Genomic DNA, 16,869 nt, shown 5'->3' with positions numbered 1-16,869 from the left:
CTTGACAAACATTTCAAATAGGCTCTTCAGTAGAAAGTCTAGTCTTTACCGAAGTAAAATCTACAGAATCAGATAGCCGACTGGTTAAGGATTTGTTTTTAATGTAGCAGGCTGTGATGGCCGAGTGGTTAAGGCGTTGGACTTGAAATCCAATGGGGTCTCCCCGCGCAGGTTCGAACCCTGCTCACAGCGCTTTGACAAACCAGTTTTTATTTGCAACATGTCATTGGAGACTTGATATGGATAATGTGTGCTTAATGCATGGACTTGTCCATTGACTCAGGTGGTCAGAATAAAACTCCTTGACAAACAGTTCAAACAGGCTCTTCAGTAGAAGGTCTAGTCTTTACAGAAGTAAAATGTACAGAATCAGATAGCCCGACTGGGTAAGGACTGTTTCTTAACATAGCGAGCTGCGATTGCCGAGTGGTAAATTGCGTTGGACTAGAAATCCAATGGGATCTCCCCGCGCAGGTTCGAACCCTGCTCACAGCGCTTTGACAAACCAGTCTTTATTTGCAACATGTCATTGGAGACTTGATATGGATAATGTGTGCTTAATGCATGGACTTGTCCTTTGATTCAGGTGCTCAGAGTATATCTCCATTGGCAAACAGTTCAAATAGTTTCTTCAGTACTGTTGTTTGTATTAGATTTATTATGGAATTTCTGAGAGCCATGTGGGTATGTCCTCAGACTTGAAACCCCATTGGGTCTCTCTGCTCCTTTTTAAATCTTATTCTCAGTGAATAGTCCACTTGTACATTCTCTGCACATAGTTTTTTGACTTGCACATTAAACTTCCAACATTCACAGCTTTGGAAAGGACCGAGGTTACTTGGCGCAATAAGATCAAAATGTTGTGCCATCAAGTTTACCATTTTTCACCAATGATGTCTGTTTCCAAGTCCCAATCCCTTTACTTGCATTCCAACAGCTGCAATGGCCGAGTTCTTTAGACGTTGGACCTGAATTTCAATGTGGTCTCCCCACCCATGTTCTTAACTTGCTTGAAGCATATAGCCCACTTCTGCTTTCTCCTCATCAATTTCCTTAGATTCCTACTGCTTTGATGGCTAAGTGGTTTAAGCATTGTAATTGAAGTCCAATGTATTCTCCCTGTACAGTGTTCAACTCTGCTTACTGGGTGATGATAAAGTAGACCTTTAACAATTGGGTCTATCTCCTTTGAATTTAAATTGTCCTTACTTTATGTGCTCGTCCAACGATTGAAGTGCTTAGAAAATTGCTTTTTTTTTTTTTACTTTGCTTGAAAAAAAATCAACTAGGCAGTTGAATTTGGATACTTTTGTCCTTGTGTGAGGTAACTCAGAAAGCTGTGATTGCAGAATGGTTACATTTTTGGACTCAAAATCCATTGGGGTTGACCAGTGCAGGTTTGAACCCTGCGAGCAGCGCTTTGACAATCCAGTCTTTATTTGTAACATGTCATTGGGGACTTGATATGGATAATGCTTGGACATGTCCTTTGATTCAAGTGCTCAGAATTGATCTTCCATGACAAACGTTTCAAGTAGGCTCTTCAATAGCAATAATCTGCTCACTTTAGAGGTAAAATGGACAGAACGAGATAGCGGACTGGTTAAGGGTCTGTAAATAACAGGAGAAGCTGTGATGGCCGAGAGGTTAAGGCGTTGGACTCGAAATCCAATGGGGTCTCCCCGCGCAGGTTCGAACCCTGCTCACAGCGCTACGGCAAACCAGTTTTCCTTTTTAACATATCCTAGGTGACATGATATGGATAATGTGCTTAATACATGGACTTGTCCTTTGATTCAAGTGCTCAGAATATTTTTTCCTTGACAAACATTTCAAATAGGCTCTTCAGTAGAAAGTCTAGTCTTTACCGAAGTAAAATCTACAGAATCAGATAGCCGACTGGTTAAGGATTTGTTTTTAATGTAGCAGGCTGTGATGGCCGAGTGGTTAAGGCGTTGGACTTGAAATCCAATGGGGTCTCCCCGCGCAGGTTCGAACCCTGCTCACAGCGCTTTGACAAACCAGTTTTTATTTGCAACATGTCATTGGAGACTTGATATGGATAATGTGTGCTTAATGCATGGACTTGTCCATTGACTCAGGTGGTCAGAATAAAACTCCTTGACAAACAGTTCAAACAGGCTCTTCAGTAGAAGGTCTAGTCTTTACAGAAGTAAAATGTACAGAATCAGATAGCCCGACTGGGTAAGGACTGTTTCTTAACATAGCGAGCTGCGATTGCCGAGTGGTAAATTGCGTTGGACTAGAAATCCAATGGGATCTCCCCGCGCAGGTTCGAACCCTGCTCACAGCGCTTTGACAAACCAGTCTTTATTTGCAACATGTCATTGGAGACTTGATATGGATAATGTGTGCTTAATGCATGGACTTGTCCTTTGATTCAGGTGCTCAGAGTATATCTCCATTGGCAAACAGTTCAAATAGTTTCTTCAGTACTGTTGTTTGTATTAGATTTATTATGGAATTTCTGAGAGCCATGTGGGTATGTCCTCAGACTTGAAACCCCATTGGGTCTCTCTGCTCCTTTTTAAATCTTATTCTCAGTGAATAGTCCACTTGTACATTCTCTGCACATAGTTTTTTGACTTGCACATTAAACTTCCAACATTCACAGCTTTGGAAAGGACCGAGGTTACTTGGCGCAATAAGATCAAAATGTTGTGCCATCAAGTTTACCATTTTTCACCAATGATGTCTGTTTCCAAGTCCCAATCCCTTTACTTGCATTCCAACAGCTGCAATGGCCGAGTTCTTTAGACGTTGGACCTGAATTTCAATGTGGTCTCCCCACCCATGTTCTTAACTTGCTTGAAGCATATAGCCCACTTCTGCTTTCTCCTCATCAATTTCCTTAGATTCCTACTGCTTTGATGGCTAAGTGGTTTAAGCATTGTAATTGAAGTCCAATGTATTCTCCCTGTACAGTGTTCAACTCTGCTTACTGGGTGATGATAAAGTAGACCTTTAACAATTGGGTCTATCTCCTTTGAATTTAAATTGTCCTTACTTTATGTGCTCGTCCAACGATTGAAGTGCTTAGAAAATTGCTTCTTTTTTTTTTTACTTTGCTTGAAAAAAAAATCAACTAGGCAGTTGAATTTGGATACTTTTGTCCTTGTGTGAGGTAACTCAGAAAGCTGTGATTGCAGAATGGTTACATTTTTGGACTCAAAATCCATTGGGGTTGACCAGTGCAGGTTTGAACCCTGCGAGCAGCGCTTTGACAATCCAGTCTTTATTTGTAACATGTCATTGGGGACTTGATATGGATAATGCTTGGACATGTCCTTTGATTCAAGTGCTCAGAATTGATCTTCCATGACAAACGTTTCAAGTAGGCTCTTCAATAGCAATAATCTGCTCACTTTAGAGGTAAAATGGACAGAACGAGATAGCGGACTGGTTAAGGGTCTGTAAATAACAGGAGAAGCTGTGATGGCCGAGAGGTTAAGGCGTTGGACTCGAAATCCAATGGGGTCTCCCCGCGCAGGTTCGAACCCTGCTCACAGCGCTACGGCAAACCAGTTTTCCTTTTTAACATATCCTAGGTGACATGATATGGATAATGTGCTTAATACATGGACTTGTCCTTTGATTCAAGTGCTCAGAATATTTTTTCCTTGACAAACATTTCAAATAGGCTCTTCAGTAGAAAGTCTAGTCTTTACCGAAGTAAAATCTACAGAATCAGATAGCCGACTGGTTAAGGATTTGTTTTTAATGTAGCAGGCTGTGATGGCCGAGTGGTTAAGGCGTTGGACTTGAAATCCAATGGGGTCTCCCCGCGCAGGTTCGAACCCTGCTCACAGCGCTTTGACAAACCAGTTTTTATTTGCAACATGTCATTGGAGACTTGATATGGATAATGTGTGCTTAATGCATGGACTTGTCCATTGACTCAGGTGGTCAGAATAAAACTCCTTGACAAACAGTTCAAACAGGCTCTTCAGTAGAAGGTCTAGTCTTTACAGAAGTAAAATGTACAGAATCAGATAGCCCGACTGGGTAAGGACTGTTTCTTAACATAGCGAGCTGCGATTGCCGAGTGGTAAATTGCGTTGGACTAGAAATCCAATGGGATCTCCCCGCGCAGGTTCGAACCCTGCTCACAGCGCTTTGACAAACCAGTCTTTATTTGCAACATGTCATTGGAGACTTGATATGGATAATGTGTGCTTAATGCATGGACTTGTCCTTTGATTCAGGTGCTCAGAGTATATCTCCATTGGCAAACAGTTCAAATAGTTTCTTCAGTACTGTTGTTTGTATTAGATTTATTATGGAATTTCTGAGAGCCATGTGGGTATGTCCTCAGACTTGAAACCCCATTGGGTCTCTCTGCTCCTTTTTAAATCTTATTCTCAGTGAATAGTCCACTTGTACATTCTCTGCACATAGTTTTTTGACTTGCACATTAAACTTCCAACATTCACAGCTTTGGAAAGGACCGAGGTTACTTGGCGCAATAAGATCAAAATGTTGTGCCATCAAGTTTACCATTTTTCACCAATGATGTCTGTTTCCAAGTCCCAATCCCTTTACTTGCATTCCAACAGCTGCAATGGCCGAGTTCTTTAGACGTTGGACCTGAATTTCAATGTGGTCTCCCCACCCATGTTCTTAACTTGCTTGAAGCATATAGCCCACTTCTGCTTTCTCCTCATCAATTTCCTTAGATTCCTACTGCTTTGATGGCTAAGTGGTTTAAGCATTGTAATTGAAGTCCAATGTATTCTCCCTGTACAGTGTTCAACTCTGCTTACTGGGTGATGATAAAGTAGACCTTTAACAATTGGGTCTATCTCCTTTGAATTTAAATTGTCCTTACTTTATGTGCTCGTCCAACGATTGAAGTGCTTAGAAAATTGCTTTTTTTTTTTTTACTTTGCTTGAAAAAAAAATCAACTAGGCAGTTGAATTTGGATACTTTTGTCCTTGTGTGAGGTAACTCAGAAAGCTGTGATTGCAGAATGGTTACATTTTTGGACTCAAAATCCATTGGGGTTGACCAGTGCAGGTTTGAACCCTGCGAGCAGCGCTTTGACAATCCAGTCTTTATTTGTAACATGTCATTGGGGACTTGATATGGATAATGCTTGGACATGTCCTTTGATTCAAGTGCTCAGAATTGATCTTCCATGACAAACGTTTCAAGTAGGCTCTTCAATAGCAATAATCTGCTCACTTTAGAGGTAAAATGGACAGAACGAGATAGCGGACTGGTTAAGGGTCTGTAAATAACAGGAGAAGCTGTGATGGCCGAGAGGTTAAGGCGTTGGACTCGAAATCCAATGGGGTCTCCCCGCGCAGGTTCGAACCCTGCTCACAGCGCTACGGCAAACCAGTTTTCCTTTTTAACATATCCTAGGTGACATGATATGGATAATGTGCTTAATACATGGACTTGTCCTTTGATTCAAGTGCTCAGAATATTTTTTCCTTGACAAACATTTCAAATAGGCTCTTCAGTAGAAAGTCTAGTCTTTACCGAAGTAAAATCTACAGAATCAGATAGCCGACTGGTTAAGGATTTGTTTTTAATGTAGCAGGCTGTGATGGCCGAGTGGTTAAGGCGTTGGACTTGAAATCCAATGGGGTCTCCCCGCGCAGGTTCGAACCCTGCTCACAGCGCTTTGACAAACCAGTTTTTATTTGCAACATGTCATTGGAGACTTGATATGGATAATGTGTGCTTAATGCATGGACTTGTCCATTGACTCAGGTGGTCAGAATAAAACTCCTTGACAAACAGTTCAAACAGGCTCTTCAGTAGAAGGTCTAGTCTTTACAGAAGTAAAATGTACAGAATCAGATAGCCCGACTGGGTAAGGACTGTTTCTTAACATAGCGAGCTGCGATTGCCGAGTGGTAAATTGCGTTGGACTAGAAATCCAATGGGATCTCCCCGCGCAGGTTCGAACCCTGCTCACAGCGCTTTGACAAACCAGTCTTTATTTGCAACATGTCATTGGAGACTTGATATGGATAATGTGTGCTTAATGCATGGACTTGTCCTTTGATTCAGGTGCTCAGAGTATATCTCCATTGGCAAACAGTTCAAATAGTTTCTTCAGTACTGTTGTTTGTATTAGATTTATTATGGAATTTCTGAGAGCCATGTGGGTATGTCCTCAGACTTGAAACCCCATTGGGTCTCTCTGCTCCTTTTTAAATCTTATTCTCAGTGAATAGTCCACTTGTACATTCTCTGCACATAGTTTTTTGACTTGCACATTAAACTTCCAACATTCACAGCTTTGGAAAGGACCGAGGTTACTTGGCGCAATAAGATCAAAATGTTGTGCCATCAAGTTTACCATTTTTCACCAATGATGTCTGTTTCCAAGTCCCAATCCCTTTACTTGCATTCCAACAGCTGCAATGGCCGAGTTCTTTAGACGTTGGACCTGAATTTCAATGTGGTCTCCCCACCCATGTTCTTAACTTGCTTGAAGCATATAGCCCACTTCTGCTTTCTCCTCATCAATTTCCTTAGATTCCTACTGCTTTGATGGCTAAGTGGTTTAAGCATTGTAATTGAAGTCCAATGTATTCTCCCTGTACAGTGTTCAACTCTGCTTACTGGGTGATGATAAAGTAGACCTTTAACAATTGGGTCTATCTCCTTTGAATTTAAATTGTCCTTACTTTATGTGCTCGTCCAACGATTGAAGTGCTTAGAAAATTGCTTTTTTTTTTTTTACTTTGCTTGAAAAAAAAATCAACTAGGCAGTTGAATTTGGATACTTTTGTCCTTGTGTGAGGTAACTCAGAAAGCTGTGATTGCAGAATGGTTACATTTTTGGACTCAAAATCCATTGGGGTTGACCAGTGCAGGTTTGAACCCTGCGAGCAGCGCTTTGACAATCCAGTCTTTATTTGTAACATGTCATTGGGGACTTGATATGGATAATGCTTGGACATGTCCTTTGATTCAAGTGCTCAGAATTGATCTTCCATGACAAACGTTTCAAGTAGGCTCTTCAATAGCAATAATCTGCTCACTTTAGAGGTAAAATGGACAGAACGAGATAGCGGACTGGTTAAGGGTCTGTAAATAACAGGAGAAGCTGTGATGGCCGAGAGGTTAAGGCGTTGGACTCGAAATCCAATGGGGTCTCCCCGCGCAGGTTCGAACCCTGCTCACAGCGCTACGGCAAACCAGTTTTCCTTTTTAACATATCCTAGGTGACATGATATGGATAATGTGCTTAATACATGGACTTGTCCTTTGATTCAAGTGCTCAGAATATTTTTTCCTTGACAAACATTTCAAATAGGCTCTTCAGTAGAAAGTCTAGTCTTTACCGAAGTAAAATCTACAGAATCAGATAGCCGACTGGTTAAGGATTTGTTTTTTAATGTAGCAGGCTGTGATGGCCGAGTGGTTAAGGCGTTGGACTTGAAATCCAATGGGGTCTCCCCGCGCAGGTTCGAACCCTGCTCACAGCGCTTTGACAAACCAGTTTTTATTTGCAACATGTCATTGGAGACTTGATATGGATAATGTGTGCTTAATGCATGGACTTGTCCATTGACTCAGGTGGTCAGAATAAAACTCCTTGACAAACAGTTCAAACAGGCTCTTCAGTAGAAGGTCTAGTCTTTACAGAAGTAAAATGTACAGAATCAGATAGCCCGACTGGGTAAGGACTGTTTCTTAACATAGCGAGCTGCGATTGCCGAGTGGTAAATTGCGTTGGACTAGAAATCCAATGGGATCTCCCCGCGCAGGTTCGAACCCTGCTCACAGCGCTTTGACAAACCAGTCTTTATTTGCAACATGTCATTGGAGACTTGATATGGATAATGTGTGCTTAATGCATGGACTTGTCCTTTGATTCAGGTGCTCAGAGTATATCTCCATTGGCAAACAGTTCAAATAGTTTCTTCAGTACTGTTGTTTGTATTAGATTTATTATGGAATTTCTGAGAGCCATGTGGGTATGTCCTCAGACTTGAAACCCCATTGGGTCTCTCTGCTCCTTTTTAAATCTTATTCTCAGTGAATAGTCCACTTGTACATTCTCTGCACATAGTTTTTTGACTTGCACATTAAACTTCCAACATTCACAGCTTTGGAAAGGACCGAGGTTACTTGGCGCAATAAGATCAAAATGTTGTGCCATCAAGTTTACCATTTTTCACCAATGATGTCTGTTTCCAAGTCCCAATCCCTTTACTTGCATTCCAACAGCTGCAATGGCCGAGTTCTTTAGACGTTGGACCTGAATTTCAATGTGGTCTCCCCACCCATGTTCTTAACTTGCTTGAAGCATATAGCCCACTTCTGCTTTCTCCTCATCAATTTCCTTAGATTCCTACTGCTTTGATGGCTAAGTGGTTTAAGCATTGTAATTGAAGTCCAATGTATTCTCCCTGTACAGTGTTCAACTCTGCTTACTGGGTGATGATAAAGTAGACCTTTAACAATTGGGTCTATCTCCTTTGAATTTAAATTGTCCTTACTTTATGTGCTCGTCCAACGATTGAAGTGCTTAGAAAATTAGCTTTTTTTTTTTTTACTTTGCTTGAAAAAAAAATCAACTAGGCAGTTGAATTTGGATACTTTTGTCCTTGTGTGAGGTAACTCAGAAAGCTGTGATTGCAGAATGGTTACATTTTTGGACTCAAAATCCATTGGGGTTGACCAGTGCAGGTTTGAACCCTGCGAGCAGCGCTTTGACAATCCAGTCTTTATTTGTAACATGTCATTGGGGACTTGATATGGATAATGCTTGGACATGTCCTTTGATTCAAGTGCTCAGAATTGATCTTCCATGACAAACGTTTCAAGTAGGCTCTTCAATAGCAATAATCTGCTCACTTTAGAGGTAAAATGGACAGAACGAGATAGCGGACTGGTTAAGGGTCTGTAAATAACAGGAGAAGCTGTGATGGCCGAGAGGTTAAGGCGTTGGACTCGAAATCCAATGGGGTCTCCCCGCGCAGGTTCGAACCCTGCTCACAGCGCTTTGACAAACCAGTTTTTATTTGCAACATGTCATTGGAGACTTGATATGGATAATGTGTGCTTAATGCATGGACTTGTCCATTGACTCAGGTGGTCAGAATAAAACTCCTTGACAAACAGTTCAAACAGGCTCTTCAGTAGAAGGTCTAGTCTTTACAGAAGTAAAATGTACAGAATCAGATAGCCCGACTGGGTAAGGACTGTTTCTTAACATAGCGAGCTGCGATTGCCGAGTGGTAAATTGCGTTGGACTAGAAATCCAATGGGATCTCCCCGCGCAGGTTCGAACCCTGCTCACAGCGCTTTGACAAACCAGTCTTTATTTGCAACATGTCATTGGAGACTTGATATGGATAATGTGTGCTTAATGCATGGACTTGTCCTTTGATTCAGGTGCTCAGAGTATATCTCCATTGGCAAACAGTTCAAATAGTTTCTTCAGTACTGTTGTTTGTATTAGATTTATTATGGAATTTCTGAGAGCCATGTGGGTATGTCCTCAGACTTGAAACCCCATTGGGTCTCTCTGCTCCTTTTTAAATCTTATTCTCAGTGAATAGTCCACTTGTACATTCTCTGCACATAGTTTTTTGACTTGCACATTAAACTTCCAACATTCACAGCTTTGGAAAGGACCGAGGTTACTTGGCGCAATAAGATCAAAATGTTGTGCCATCAAGTTTACCATTTTTCACCAATGATGTCTGTTTCCAAGTCCCAATCCCTTTACTTGCATTCCAACAGCTGCAATGGCCGAGTTCTTTAGACGTTGGACCTGAATTTCAATGTGGTCTCCCCACCCATGTTCTTAACTTGCTTGAAGCATATAGCCCACTTCTGCTTTCTCCTCATCAATTTCCTTAGATTCCTACTGCTTTGATGGCTAAGTGGTTTAAGCATTGTAATTGAAGTCCAATGTATTCTCCCTGTACAGTGTTCAACTCTGCTTACTGGGTGATGATAAAGTAGACCTTTAACAATTGGGTCTATCTCCTTTGAATTTAAATTGTCCTTACTTTATGTGCTCGTCCAACGATTGAAGTGCTTAGAAAATAGCTTTTTTTTTTTTTACTTTGCTTGAAAAAAAAATCAACTAGGCAGTTGAATTTGGATACTTTTGTCCTTGTGTGAGGTAACTCAGAAAGCTGTGATTGCAGAATGGTTACATTTTTGGACTCAAAATCCATTGGGGTTGACCAGTGCAGGTTTGAACCCTGCGAGCAGCGCTTTGACAATCCAGTCTTTATTTGTAACATGTCATTGGGGACTTGATATGGATAATGCTTGGACATGTCCTTTGATTCAAGTGCTCAGAATTGATCTTCCATGACAAACGTTTCAAGTAGGCTCTTCAATAGCAATAATCTGCTCACTTTAGAGGTAAAATGGACAGAACGAGATAGCGGACTGGTTAAGGGTCTGTAAATAACAGGAGAAGCTGTGATGGCCGAGAGGTTAAGGCGTTGGACTCGAAATCCAATGGGGTCTCCCCGCGCAGGTTCGAACCCTGCTCACAGCGCTACGGCAAACCAGTTTTCCTTTTTAACATATCCTAGGTGACATGATATGGATAATGTGTGCTTAATACATGGACTTGTCCTTTGATTCAAGTGCTCAGAATATTTTTTCCTTGACAAACATTTCAAATAGGCTCTTCAGTAGAAAGTCTAGTCTTTACCGAAGTAAAATCTACAGAATCAGATAGCCGACTGGTTAAGGATTTGTTTTTTAATGTAGCAGGCTGTGATGGCCGAGTGGTTAAGGCGTTGGACTTGAAATCCAATGGGGTCTCCCCGCGCAGGTTCGAACCCTGCTCACAGCGCTTTGACAAACCAGTTTTTATTTGCAACATGTCATTGGAGACTTGATATGGATAATGTGTGCTTAATGCATGGACTTGTCCATTGACTCAGGTGGTCAGAATAAAACTCCTTGACAAACAGTTCAAACAGGCTCTTCAGTAGAAGGTCTAGTCTTTACAGAAGTAAAATGTACAGAATCAGATAGCCCGACTGGGTAAGGACTGTTTCTTAACATAGCGAGCTGCGATTGCCGAGTGGTAAATTGCGTTGGACTAGAAATCCAATGGGATCTCCCCGCGCAGGTTCGAACCCTGCTCACAGCGCTTTGACAAACCAGTCTTTATTTGCAACATGTCATTGGAGACTTGATATGGATAATGTGTGCTTAATGCATGGACTTGTCCTTTGATTCAGGTGCTCAGAGTATATCTCCATTGGCAAACAGTTCAAATAGTTTCTTCAGTACTGTTGTTTGTATTAGATTTATTATGGAATTTCTGAGAGCCATGTGGGTATGTCCTCAGACTTGAAACCCCATTGGGTCTCTCTGCTCCTTTTTAAATCTTATTCTCAGTGAATAGTCCACTTGTACATTCTCTGCACATAGTTTTTTGACTTGCACATTAAACTTCCAACATTCACAGCTTTGGAAAGGACCGAGGTTACTTGGCGCAATAAGATCAAAATGTTGTGCCATCAAGTTTACCATTTTTCACCAATGATGTCTGTTTCCAAGTCCCAATCCCTTTACTTGCATTCCAACAGCTGCAATGGCCGAGTTCTTTAGACGTTGGACCTGAATTTCAATGTGGTCTCCCCACCCATGTTCTTAACTTGCTTGAAGCATATAGCCCACTTCTGCTTTCTCCTCATCAATTTCCTTAGATTCCTACTGCTTTGATGGCTAAGTGGTTTAAGCATTGTAATTGAAGTCCAATGTATTCTCCCTGTACAGTGTTCAACTCTGCTTACTGGGTGATGATAAAGGATACCTTTAACAATTGGGTCTATCTCCTTTGAATTTAAATTGTCCTTACTTTATGTGCTCGTCCAACGATTGAAGTGCTTAGAAAATAGCATTTTTTTTTTTTTACTTTGCTTGAAAAAAAAATCAACTAGGCAGTTGAATTTGGATACTTTTGTCCTTGTGTGAGGTAACTCAGAAAGCTGTGATTGCAGAATGGTTACATTTTTGGACTCAAAATCCATTGGGGTTGACCAGTGCAGGTTTGAACCCTGCGAGCAGCGCTTTGACAATCCAGTCTTTATTTGTAACATGTCATTGGGGACTTGATATGGATAATGCTTGGACATGTCCTTTGATTCAAGTGCTCAGAATTGATCTTCCATGACAAACGTTTCAAGTAGGCTCTTCAATAGCAATAATCTGCTCACTTTAGAGGTAAAATGGACAGAACGAGATAGCGGACTGGTTAAGGGTCTGTAAATAACAGGAGAAGCTGTGATGGCCGAGAGGTTAAGGCGTTGGACTCGAAATCCAATGGGGTCTCCCCGCGCAGGTTCGAACCCTGCTCACAGCGCTACGGCAAACCAGTTTTCCTTTTTAACATATCCTAGGTGACATGATATGGATAATGTGTGCTTAATACATGGACTTGTCCTTTGATTCAAGTGCTCAGAATATTTTTTCCTTGACAAACATTTCAAATAGGCTCTTCAGTAGAAAGTCTAGTCTTTACCGAAGTAAAATCTACAGAATCAGATAGCCGACTGGTTAAGGATTTGTTTTTTAATGTAGCAGGCTGTGATGGCCGAGTGGTTAAGGCGTTGGACTTGAAATCCAATGGGGTCTCCCCGCGCAGGTTCGAACCCTGCTCACAGCGCTTTGACAAACCAGTTTTTATTTGCAACATGTCATTGGAGACTTGATATGGATAATGTGTGCTTAATGCATGGACTTGTCCATTGACTCAGGTGGTCAGAATAAAACTCCTTGACAAACAGTTCAAACAGGCTCTTCAGTAGAAGGTCTAGTCTTTACAGAAGTAAAATGTACAGAATCAGATAGCCCGACTGGGTAAGGACTGTTTCTTAACATAGCGAGCTGCGATTGCCGAGTGGTAAATTGCGTTGGACTAGAAATCCAATGGGATCTCCCCGCGCAGGTTCGAACCCTGCTCACAGCGCTTTGACAAACCAGTCTTTATTTGCAACATGTCATTGGAGACTTGATATGGATAATGTGTGCTTAATGCATGGACTTGTCCTTTGATTCAGGTGCTCAGAGTATATCTCCATTGGCAAACAGTTCAAATAGTTTCTTCAGTACTGTTGTTTGTATTAGATTTATTATGGAATTTCTGAGAGCCATGTGGGTATGTCCTCAGACTTGAAACCCCATTGGGTCTCTCTGCTCCTTTTTAAATCTTATTCTCAGTGAATAGTCCACTTGTACATTCTCTGCACATAGTTTTTTGACTTGCACATTAAACTTCCAACATTCACAGCTTTGGAAAGGACCGAGGTTACTTGGCGCAATAAGATCAAAATGTTGTGCCATCAAGTTTACCATTTTTCACCAATGATGTCTGTTTCCAAGTCCCAATCCCTTTACTTGCATTCCAACAGCTGCAATGGCCGAGTTCTTTAGACGTTGGACCTGAATTTCAATGTGGTCTCCCCACCCATGTTCTTAACTTGCTTGAAGCATATAGCCCACTTCTGCTTTCTCCTCATCAATTTCCTTAGATTCCTACTGCTTTGATGGCTAAGTGGTTTAAGCATTGTAATTGAAGTCCAATGTATTCTCCCTGTACAGTGTTCAACTCTGCTTACTGGGTGATGATAAAGTAGACCTTTAACAATTGGGTCTATCTCCTTTGAATTTAAATTGTCCTTACTTTATGTGCTCGTCCAACGATTGAAGTGCTTAGAAAATTGCTTTTTTTTTTTTTACTTTGCTTGGAAAAAAAATCAACTAGGCAGTTGAATTTGGATACTTTTGTCCTTGTGTGAGGTAACTCAGAAAGCTGTGATTGCAGAATGGTTACATTTTTGGACTCAAAATCCATTGGGGTTGACCAGTGCAGGTTTGAACCCTGCGAGCAGCGCTTTGACAATCCAGTCTTTATTTGTAACATGTCATTGGGGACTTGATATGGATAATGCTTGGACATGTCCTTTGATTCAAGTGCTCAGAATTGATCTTCCATGACAAACGTTTCAAGTAGGCTCTTCAATAGCAATAATCTGCTCACTTTAGAGGTAAAATGGACAGAACGAGATAGCGGACTGGTTAAGGGTCTGTAAATAACAGGAGAAGCTGTGATGGCCGAGAGGTTAAGGCGTTGGACTCGAAATCCAATGGGGTCTCCCCGCGCAGGTTCGAACCCTGCTCACAGCGCTACGGCAAACCAGTTTTCCTTTTTAACATATCCTATGGTGACATGATATGGATAATGTGCTTAATACATGGACTTGTCCTTTGATTCAAGTGCTCAGAATATTTTTTCCTTGACAAACATTTCAAATAGGCTCTTCAGTAGAAAGTCTAGTCTTTACCGAAGTAAAATCTACAGAATCAGATAGCCGACTGGTTAAGGATTTGTTTTTTAAGGTAACAAGCTGTGATGGCCGAGTGGTTAAGGCGTTGGACTTGAAATCCAATGGAGGCTGCCTGCGCAGGTTCGAACCCTGCTCACAGCGCTTTGACAAACCAGTTTTTATTTACAACATGTCATTGGAGACTTGATATGGATAATGTGTGCTTAATGCATGGACTTGTCCATTGACTCAGGTGGTCAGAATAAAACTCCTTGACAAACAGTTCAAACAGGCTCTTCAGTAGAAGGTCTAGTCTTTACAGAAGTAAAATGTACAGAATCAGATAGCCCGACTGGGTAAGGACTGTTTCTTAACATAGCGAGCTGCGATTGCCGAGTGGTAAATTGCATTGAACTAGAAATCCAATGCGATCTCCCCGCGCAGGTTCGAACCCTGCTCACAGCGCTTTGACAAACCAGTCTTTATTTGCAACATGTCATTGGAGACTTGATATGGATAATGTGTGCTTAATGCATGGACTTGTCCTTTGATTCAGGTGCTCAGAGTATATCGCCATTGGCAAACAGTTCAAATAGTCTCTTCAGTACTGTTGTTTGTATTAGATTTATTATGGAATTTCTGAGAGCCATGTGGGTATGTCCTCAGACTTGAAACCCCATTGGGTCTCTCTGCTCCTTTTAAAATCTTATTCTCAGTGAATAGTCCACTTGTACATTCTCTGCACATAGTTTTTTGACTTGCACATTAAACTTCCAACATTCACAGCTTTGGAAAGGACCGAGGTTACTTGGCGCAATAAGATCAAAATGTTGTGCCATCAAGTTTACCATTTTTCACCAATGATGTCTGTTTCCAAGTCCCAATCCCTTTACTTGCATTCCAACAGCTGCAATGGCCGAGTTCTTTAGACGTTGGACCTGAATTTCAATGTGGTCTCCCCACCCATGTTCTTAACTTGCTTGAAGCATATAGCCCACTTCTGCTTTCTCCTCATCAATTTCCTTAGATTCCTACTGCTTTGATGGCTAAGTGGTTTAAGCATTTTAATTGAAGTCCAATGTATTCTCCCTGTACAGTGTTCATCTCTGCTTACTGGGTGATGATAAAGTAGACCTTTAACAATTGGGTCTATCTCCTTTGAATTTAAATTGTCCTTACTTTATGTGCTCGTCCAACGATTGAAGTGCTTAGAAAATTTCTTCTTTTTTTTTTACTTTGCTTGGAAAAAAAATCAACTAGGCAGTTGAATTTGGATACTTTTGTCCTTGTGTGAGGTAACTCAGAAAGCTGTGATTGCAGAATGGTTACATTTTTGGACTCAAAATCCATTGGGGTTGACCAGTGCAGGTTTGAACCCTGCGAGCAGCGCTTTGACAATCCAGTCTTTATTTGTAACATGTCATTGGGGACTTGATATGGATAATGCTTGGACATGTCCTTTGATTCAAGTGCTCAGAATTGATCTTCCATGACAAACGTTTCAAGTAGGCTCTTCAATAGCAATAATCTGTTCACTTTAGAGGTAAAATGGACAGAACGAGATAGCGGACTGGTTAAGGGGCTATAAATAACAGGAGAAGCTGTGATGGCCGAGAGGGTAAGGCGTTGGACTCGAAATCCAATGGGGTCTCCCCGCGCAGGTTCGAACCCTGCTCACAGCGCTACGGCAAACCAGTTTTCCTTTTTAAAATATCCATGGTGACATGATATGGATAATGTGCTTAATACATGGACTTGTCCTTTGATTCAAGTGCTCAGAATATTTTTTCCTTGACAAACATTTCAAATAGGCTCTTCAGTAGAAAGTCTAGTCTTTACCGAAGTAAAATCTACAGAATCAGATAGCCGACTGGTTAAGGATTTGTTTTTTAAGGTAACAAGCTGTGATGGCCGAGTGGTTAAGGCGTTGGACTTGAAATCCAATGGAGGCTGCCTGCGCAGGTTCGAACCCTGCTCACAGCGCTTTGACAAACCAGTTTTTATTTACAACATGTCATTGGAGACTTGATATGGATAATGTGTGCTTAATGCATGGACTTGTCCATTGACTCAGGTGGTCAGAATAAAACTCCTTGACAAACAGTTCAAACAGGCTCTTCAGTAGAAGGTCTAGTCTTTACAGAAGTAAAATGTACAGAATCAGATAGCCCGACTGGGTAAGGACTGTTTCTTAACATAGCGAGCTGCGATTGCCGAGTGGTAAATTGCATTGAACTAGAAATCCAATGCGATCTCCCCGCGCAGGTTCGAACCCTGCTCACAGCGCTTTGACAAACCAGTCTTTATTTGCAACATGTCATTGGAGACTTGATATGGATAATGTGTGCTTAATGCATGGACTTGTCCTTTGATTCAGGTGCTCAGAGTATATCGCCATTGGCAAACAGTTCAAATAGTCTCTTCAGTACTGTTGTTTGTATTAGATTTATTATGGAATTTCTGAGAGCCATGTGGGTATGTCCTCAGACTTGAAACCCCATTGGGTCTCTCTGCTCCTTTTAAAATCTTATTCTCAGTGAATAGTCCACTTGTACATTCTCTGCACAT

General features: G+C 41.3%; 26 non-coding genes across 26 annotated transcripts; all 26 read left to right on the top strand.

The window, feature by feature from the left end:
• Positions 1 to 110: 110 nt before the first annotated feature.
• On the top strand, positions 111 to 192 carry trnas-uga (transfer RNA serine (anticodon UGA)). Its single transcript has one exon. It is a non-coding gene; the product is annotated as a tRNA-Ser (tRNA).
• Positions 193 to 412: 220 nt separating this feature from the next.
• Positions 413 to 495, top strand: trnas-aga (transfer RNA serine (anticodon AGA)). The gene has a single exon. It is a non-coding gene; the product is annotated as a tRNA-Ser (tRNA).
• A 1,134-nt stretch (positions 496 to 1,629) lies between these two features.
• trnas-cga (transfer RNA serine (anticodon CGA)) lies at positions 1,630 to 1,711 on the top strand. The gene has a single exon. It is a non-coding gene; the product is annotated as a tRNA-Ser (tRNA).
• Positions 1,712 to 1,929: 218 nt separating this feature from the next.
• Positions 1,930 to 2,011, top strand: trnas-uga (transfer RNA serine (anticodon UGA)). Its single transcript has one exon. It is a non-coding gene; the product is annotated as a tRNA-Ser (tRNA).
• A 220-nt stretch (positions 2,012 to 2,231) lies between these two features.
• On the top strand, positions 2,232 to 2,314 carry trnas-aga (transfer RNA serine (anticodon AGA)). The gene has a single exon. It is a non-coding gene; the product is annotated as a tRNA-Ser (tRNA).
• Positions 2,315 to 3,450: 1,136 nt separating this feature from the next.
• Positions 3,451 to 3,532, top strand: trnas-cga (transfer RNA serine (anticodon CGA)). Its single transcript has one exon. It is a non-coding gene; the product is annotated as a tRNA-Ser (tRNA).
• A 218-nt stretch (positions 3,533 to 3,750) lies between these two features.
• On the top strand, positions 3,751 to 3,832 carry trnas-uga (transfer RNA serine (anticodon UGA)). Its single transcript has one exon. It is a non-coding gene; the product is annotated as a tRNA-Ser (tRNA).
• Positions 3,833 to 4,052: 220 nt separating this feature from the next.
• trnas-aga (transfer RNA serine (anticodon AGA)) lies at positions 4,053 to 4,135 on the top strand. The gene has a single exon. It is a non-coding gene; the product is annotated as a tRNA-Ser (tRNA).
• Positions 4,136 to 5,270: 1,135 nt separating this feature from the next.
• On the top strand, positions 5,271 to 5,352 carry trnas-cga (transfer RNA serine (anticodon CGA)). The gene has a single exon. It is a non-coding gene; the product is annotated as a tRNA-Ser (tRNA).
• Positions 5,353 to 5,570: 218 nt separating this feature from the next.
• trnas-uga (transfer RNA serine (anticodon UGA)) lies at positions 5,571 to 5,652 on the top strand. Its single transcript has one exon. It is a non-coding gene; the product is annotated as a tRNA-Ser (tRNA).
• Positions 5,653 to 5,872: 220 nt separating this feature from the next.
• Positions 5,873 to 5,955, top strand: trnas-aga (transfer RNA serine (anticodon AGA)). The gene has a single exon. It is a non-coding gene; the product is annotated as a tRNA-Ser (tRNA).
• A 1,135-nt stretch (positions 5,956 to 7,090) lies between these two features.
• Positions 7,091 to 7,172, top strand: trnas-cga (transfer RNA serine (anticodon CGA)). The gene has a single exon. It is a non-coding gene; the product is annotated as a tRNA-Ser (tRNA).
• Positions 7,173 to 7,391: 219 nt separating this feature from the next.
• trnas-uga (transfer RNA serine (anticodon UGA)) lies at positions 7,392 to 7,473 on the top strand. The gene has a single exon. It is a non-coding gene; the product is annotated as a tRNA-Ser (tRNA).
• A 220-nt stretch (positions 7,474 to 7,693) lies between these two features.
• Positions 7,694 to 7,776, top strand: trnas-aga (transfer RNA serine (anticodon AGA)). The gene has a single exon. It is a non-coding gene; the product is annotated as a tRNA-Ser (tRNA).
• Positions 7,777 to 8,912: 1,136 nt separating this feature from the next.
• trnas-cga (transfer RNA serine (anticodon CGA)) lies at positions 8,913 to 8,994 on the top strand. The gene has a single exon. It is a non-coding gene; the product is annotated as a tRNA-Ser (tRNA).
• A 220-nt stretch (positions 8,995 to 9,214) lies between these two features.
• Positions 9,215 to 9,297, top strand: trnas-aga (transfer RNA serine (anticodon AGA)). Its single transcript has one exon. It is a non-coding gene; the product is annotated as a tRNA-Ser (tRNA).
• Positions 9,298 to 10,432: 1,135 nt separating this feature from the next.
• trnas-cga (transfer RNA serine (anticodon CGA)) lies at positions 10,433 to 10,514 on the top strand. Its single transcript has one exon. It is a non-coding gene; the product is annotated as a tRNA-Ser (tRNA).
• Positions 10,515 to 10,735: 221 nt separating this feature from the next.
• On the top strand, positions 10,736 to 10,817 carry trnas-uga (transfer RNA serine (anticodon UGA)). Its single transcript has one exon. It is a non-coding gene; the product is annotated as a tRNA-Ser (tRNA).
• A 220-nt stretch (positions 10,818 to 11,037) lies between these two features.
• trnas-aga (transfer RNA serine (anticodon AGA)) lies at positions 11,038 to 11,120 on the top strand. The gene has a single exon. It is a non-coding gene; the product is annotated as a tRNA-Ser (tRNA).
• A 1,136-nt stretch (positions 11,121 to 12,256) lies between these two features.
• trnas-cga (transfer RNA serine (anticodon CGA)) lies at positions 12,257 to 12,338 on the top strand. The gene has a single exon. It is a non-coding gene; the product is annotated as a tRNA-Ser (tRNA).
• A 221-nt stretch (positions 12,339 to 12,559) lies between these two features.
• trnas-uga (transfer RNA serine (anticodon UGA)) lies at positions 12,560 to 12,641 on the top strand. The gene has a single exon. It is a non-coding gene; the product is annotated as a tRNA-Ser (tRNA).
• A 220-nt stretch (positions 12,642 to 12,861) lies between these two features.
• On the top strand, positions 12,862 to 12,944 carry trnas-aga (transfer RNA serine (anticodon AGA)). Its single transcript has one exon. It is a non-coding gene; the product is annotated as a tRNA-Ser (tRNA).
• A 1,135-nt stretch (positions 12,945 to 14,079) lies between these two features.
• trnas-cga (transfer RNA serine (anticodon CGA)) lies at positions 14,080 to 14,161 on the top strand. Its single transcript has one exon. It is a non-coding gene; the product is annotated as a tRNA-Ser (tRNA).
• A 220-nt stretch (positions 14,162 to 14,381) lies between these two features.
• On the top strand, positions 14,382 to 14,463 carry trnas-uga (transfer RNA serine (anticodon UGA)). Its single transcript has one exon. It is a non-coding gene; the product is annotated as a tRNA-Ser (tRNA).
• A 1,438-nt stretch (positions 14,464 to 15,901) lies between these two features.
• Positions 15,902 to 15,983, top strand: trnas-cga (transfer RNA serine (anticodon CGA)). The gene has a single exon. It is a non-coding gene; the product is annotated as a tRNA-Ser (tRNA).
• Positions 15,984 to 16,202: 219 nt separating this feature from the next.
• On the top strand, positions 16,203 to 16,284 carry trnas-uga (transfer RNA serine (anticodon UGA)). The gene has a single exon. It is a non-coding gene; the product is annotated as a tRNA-Ser (tRNA).
• Positions 16,285 to 16,869: the final 585 nt, after the last annotated feature.

The sequence above is a fragment of the Oncorhynchus kisutch genome, linkage group LG6, assembly GCF_002021735.2.
Source record: "Oncorhynchus kisutch isolate 150728-3 linkage group LG6, Okis_V2, whole genome shotgun sequence".
Taxonomy (NCBI): domain Eukaryota; kingdom Metazoa; phylum Chordata; class Actinopteri; order Salmoniformes; family Salmonidae; genus Oncorhynchus; species Oncorhynchus kisutch.
The sequence above is the reverse complement of the archived record's forward strand: the minus strand, read 5'-3'. Positions and strand labels throughout refer to the sequence as shown.